Here is a 6,000-nt window from a genome sequence, read left to right as displayed (position 1 = left end):
TACACATTCCTCACCCCCAATTCATACTAACACACTCTCACCCCCCAATTCATACTAACACATTCTCACACCCCAATTCATACTAACACACTCTCACCCCCAATTCATACTAACACACTCTCACCCCCATTCATACTAACACACTCTCACCCCCAATTCATACTAACACACTCTCACACCCAATTCATACTAACACACTCTCACCCCCAATTCATACTAACATTCTCCACCCCCAATTCATACTAACACACTCTCACACCCAATTCATACTAACACATTCTCACCCCCAATTCATACTAACACACTCTCACCCCCAATTCATACTAACACACTCTCACCCCCCAATTCATACTAACACATTCTCACCCCAATTCATACTAACACATTCTCACCCCCAATTCATACTAACACACTCTCACCCCCAATTCATACTAACACACTCTCACCCCCAATTCATACTAACACACTCTCACCCCCAATTCATACTAACACATTCTCACCCCAATTCATACTAACACATTCTCACCCCCAATTCATACTAACACACTCTCACCCCCAATTCATACTAACACACTCTCACCCCCAATTCATACTAACACACTCTCACCCCCAATTCATACTAACACACTCTCACCCCCAATTCATACTAACACATTCTCACACCCAATTCATACTAACACACTCTCACCCCCAATTCATACTAACACATTCTCACACCCAATTCATACTAACACACTCTCACCCCCAATTCATACTAACACACTCTCACCCCCAATTCATACTAACACACTCTCACCCCCAATTCATACTAACACACTCTCACCCCCAATTCATACTAACACACTCTCACCCCCAATTCATACTAACACCCTGGATCAACCCTCGGGTTAGACCACACTCGGAGCACTGTGCACAGTTCCAGTCTCCATATCCCTCAGTTAGACCACACTTGGAGCACTGTGCACAGTTCCAGTCTCCATATCCCTTGGTGAGACCACACTCGGAGCACTGTGCACAGTTCCAGTCTCCATATCCCTCAGTTAGACCACACTCGGAGCACTGTGTACAGTTCCAGTCTCCATATCCCTCGGTTAGACCACACTCGGAGCACTGTGCATAGTTCTGGTCTCCATATCCCTCGGTTAGACCACACTCGGAGCACTGTGTCCAGTTCCAGTCTCCATATCCCTCGGTTAGACCACACTCGGAGCACTGTGCACAGTTCCGGTCTCCATATCCCTCGGTTCGACCACACTTGGAGCATTGTGCACATTTCCAGTCTCCATATCCCTCGGTTAGACCACACTCGGAGCACTGTGTACAGTTCTGGTCTCCATATCTCTCGGTTCGACCACACTCTGAGCACTGTGCACAGTTCCAGTCTCCATATCCCTCGGTTCGACCACACTCTGAGCACTGTGCACAGTTCCAGTCTCCATATCTCTCGGTTCGACCACACTCTGAGCACTGTGCACAGTTCCAGTCTCCATATCCCTCGGTTAGACCACACTCGGAGCACTGTGTCCCGTTCCAGTCTCCATATCCCTCGGGTTAGACCACACTTGGAGCACTGTGTACAGTTCCGTTCTCCATATCCCTCGGTTAGACCACACTCGGAGCACTGTGTCCCGTTCCAGTCTCCATATCCCTCGGGTTAGACCACACTTGGAGCACTGTGTACAGTTCCAGTCTCCATATCCCTCGGTTAGACCACACTCGGAGCACTGTGTACAGTTCTGGTCTCCATATCCCTCGGTTAGACCACACTCGGAGCACTGTGTACAGTTCCGGTCTCCATATCCCTCTGTTAGACCACACTCGGAGCACTGTGCACAGTTCTGGTCTCCATATCCCTCGGTTAGACCACACTCGGAGCACTGTGTACAGTTCCGGTCTCCATATCCCTCTGTTAGACCACACTCGGAGCACTGTGTACAGTTCTGGTCTCCATATCCCTCTGTTAGACCACACTCTGAGCACTGTGTACAGTTCTGGTCTCCATATCCCTCGGTTAGACCACACTCGGAGCACTGTGTACAGTTCTGGACTCCATATCCCTCAGACCACACTCGGAGCACTGTGTACAGTTCTGGTCTCCATATCCCTCTGTTAGACCACACTCGGAGCACTGTGTACAGTTCTGGTCTCCATATCCCTCTGTTAGACCACACTCTGAGCACTGTGTACAGTTCTGGTCTCCATATCCCTCGGTTAGACCACACTCGGAGCACTGTGCACAGTTCTGGTCTCCATATCCCTCTGTTAGACCACACTCTGAGCGCTGTGTACAGTTCTGGTCTCCATATCCCTCGGTTAGACCACACTCGGAGCACTGTGCACAGTTCTGGTCTCCATATCCCTCTGTTAGACCACACTCGGAGCACTGTGTACAGTTCTGGTCTCCATATCCCTCGGTTAGACCACACTCGGAGCACTGTGTACAGTTCTGGTCTCCATATCCCTCGGTTAGACCACACTCGGAGCACTGTGCACAGTTCCGGTCTCCATATCCCTTGGTTAGACCACACTCGGAGCGCTGTGCACAGTTCTGGTCTCCTCATTATAAAAAGGATATCGAGACACTGGAGAAGGTGGAAAATAGATTTACTGGAATGATACCTGAACTGAGAGGTTAGAACTATCAGGAAAGATTGACCAGGCTGGGGCTCTTTTCTCTAGAGAAGAGAAGGCTGAGAGGTGACCTGATGGAGACCTTTAAGATTATGAAAGGGTTTTGATTGGGTCGACGGAGAGAAGGGGTTTCCACTTGCGGGCGAGACCAGTACTGGGGGGGGTCTACGATATAAAACGGTCACTAATAAATCCAGTGGGGGAATTCAGGAGAAACATCTTTCCCCAGAGAGTGGGGAGAATGTGGAACTCGCTCCCACAGGGAGTGGTTGAGGTGAAGATTATCGATGTATTTAAGAGAGGGAAACTGGATAAAGACACGACGGAGAAAGGAATGGAAGGGTATGGAGATGGGGCGGGGGGTAGATGGAGAGCGAGTGGGAGGAGGCTCGTGTTTGGTAGAAACACCAGCACGGAGCAGATGGGCTGAATGGCCTGTTGTGGTGAGGTAATGTTGACTCAATTTTGTTCTCTGCAGCAGTAAATTCCGAAGACAACGATTATGAAAATCTCTCACCAAACTGAATTCTCCCGGAAAGAATCAAAATGCTGAAGAGAAAATTGGTCGGTCCAAAGATTAGGATATTTGGGTGGAGCTCGAGTGGAATATTCTATCCTGCATCCAAATAACTGCTTCATCAATGTAAATGTGCTCATATTTTTTCCCTGCTATCCCTCAGTCCCCCCTCTCTCTCTCAGGGTGATATCTGTACACTGACTGGTGTCTCTCAGTCCCTCTCTCACAGGGTGATATCTGTCCACTGACTGGTGTCTCTCAGTCTCTCTCTCTGAGGGTGATATCTGTTCCCTGACTGGTGTCTCTCAGTCCCTCTCTCACAGGGTGATATCTGTCCACTGACTGGTGTTTCTCAGTCCCTCTCTCTGAAGGAGATATCAGCACACTGACTGGTGTCTCTCAGTCCCCCTCTCTCTCAGGGTGATATCTGTTCCCTGACTGGTGTCTCTCAGTCCCTCTCTCTGAAGGAGATATCAGCACACTGACTGGTGTCTCTCAGTCCCCCTCTCTCTCAGGGTGATATCTGTACACTGACTGGTGTCTCTCTGTCCCTCTCTCTCTCAGGGTGATATCTGTACACTGACTGGTGTCTCTCAGTCCCCTCTCTCTCAGGGTGATATCTGTACACTGACTGGTGTCTCTCAGTCCCCTCTCTCTCAGGGTGATATCTGTACACTGACTGGTATCTCTCAGTCCCCCTCTCTCTCAGGGTGATATCTGTACACTGACTGGTGTCTCTCAGTCCCCTCTCTCTCAGGGTGAAATCTCTACACTGACTGGTGTCTCTCAGTCCCTCTCTCTCTCAGGGTGATATCTGTACACTGACTGGTGTCTCTCAGTCCCCTCTCTCTCAGGGAGATATCTGTACACTGACTGGTGTCTCTCTGTCCCTCTCTCTCTCAGGGTGATATCTGTACACTGACTGGTGTCTCTCAGTCCCCTCTCTCTCAGGGAGATATCTGTACACTGACTGGTGTCTCTCAGTCCCCCTCTCTCTCAGGGTGATATCTGTACACTGACTGGTATCTCTCAGTCCCCCTCTCTCTCAGGGTGATATCTGTACACTGACTGGTGTCTCTCAGTCCCCTCTCTCTCAGGGTGAAATCTCTGCACTGACTGGTGTCTCTCAGTCCCTCTCTCTCTCAGGGTGATATCTGTACACTGACTGGTGTCTCAGTCCCCTCTCTCTCAGGGAGATATCTGTACACTGACTGGTGTCTCTCTGTCCCTCTCTCTCTCAGGGTGATATCTGTACACTGACTGGTGTCTCTCAGTCCCCTCTCTCTCAGGGAGATATCTGTACACTGACTGGTGTCTCTCAGTCCCTCTCTCTCTCAGGGTGATATCTGTACACTGACTGGTGTCTCTCAGTCCCCTCTCTCTCAGGGTGAAATCTCTACACTGACTGGTGTCTCTCAGTCCCTCTCTCTCTCAGGGTGATATCTGTACACTGACTGGTGTCTCTCAGTCCCTCTCTCTCAGGGTGATGTCTGTACATTGACTGGTGTCTCTCAGTCCCCTCTCTCTCAGGGTGATATCTCTACACTGACTGGTGTCTCTCAGTCCCTCTCTCTCTCAGGGTGATATCTGTACACTGACTGGTGTCTCTCAGTCCTCTCTCTCAGGGTGATATCTGTACATTGACTGGTGTCTCTCAGTCCCCTCTCTCAGGGTGATATCTGTAGACTGACTGGTTTCTCTCAGTCTCTCTCTCTGAGGGTGATATCTGTTCCCTGACTGGTGTCTCTCAGTCCCTCTCTCTGAAGGAGATATCAGCACACTGACTGGTGTCTCTCAGTCCCCCTCTCTCTCAGGGTGATATCTGTACACTGACTGGTGTCTCTCAGTCCCCTCTCTCTCAGGGTGATATCTGTACACTGACTGGTGTCTCTCAGTCCCCTCTCTCTCAGGGTGATATCTGTACACTGACTGGTGTCTCTCAGTCCCTCTCTCTCTCAGGGTGATATCTGTACACTGACTGGTGTCTCTCAGTCCCCTCTCTCTCAGGGTGATATCTCTACACTGACTGGTGTCTCTCAGTCCCCTCTCTCTCAGGGTGATATCTGTACACTGACTGGTGTCTCTCAGTCCCTCTCTCTCAGGGTGATATCTCTACCCTGACTGGTGTCTCTCAGTCCCTCTCTCTCAGGGTGATATCTGTACACTGACTGGTGTCTCTCTGTCCCTCTCTCTCAGGGTGATATCAGTACACTGACTGGTGTCTCTCAGTCCCTCTCTCTCAGGGTGATATCTGTACACTGACTGGTGTCTCTGAGTCCCCCTCTCTCTCAGGGTGATATCTGTACACTGACTCGTGTCTCTCAGTCCCCTCTCTCTGAGGGAGATATCTGTACACTGACTGGTGTCTCTCAGTCCCTCTCTCTCAGGGTGATATCAGTACACTGACTGGTGTCTCTCAGTCCCTCTCTCTCAGGGTGATATCAGTACACTGACTGGTGTCTCTCAGTCCCCTCTCGCTCCACCACCGACGCACAGTGACAGCTGTATGTACCATCTGCAAGATGCACTGCGGCAAAGCACCAAGGCTTCTTCGACAGGACCTTCCAAACCTGCGACCTCTGTCACCTAGAAGGACAAGGGCAGCAGACACATGGGAACACCACCGCCTGCAAGTTCCCCTCCAAGTCACACACCATCCCGACCTTGGAACTATATCGCCGTTCCTTCACTGTCGCTGGGTCAAAATCCTGGAACTCCCTTCCTAACAGCACTGTGGGTGTACCTACCCCACACGGACTGCAGCGGTTCAAGAAGGCAGCTCACCACCACCTTCTCAAGGGGCAATAAGGGATGGGCAACAAATGCTGGCCTGGCCAGCGACGCCCACATCC

This window comes from Heterodontus francisci, unplaced genomic scaffold, assembly GCF_036365525.1.
Source record: "Heterodontus francisci isolate sHetFra1 unplaced genomic scaffold, sHetFra1.hap1 HAP1_SCAFFOLD_570, whole genome shotgun sequence".
NCBI lineage: Eukaryota > Metazoa > Chordata > Chondrichthyes > Heterodontiformes > Heterodontidae > Heterodontus > Heterodontus francisci.
Note: the sequence above shows the minus strand (reverse complement) of the source record.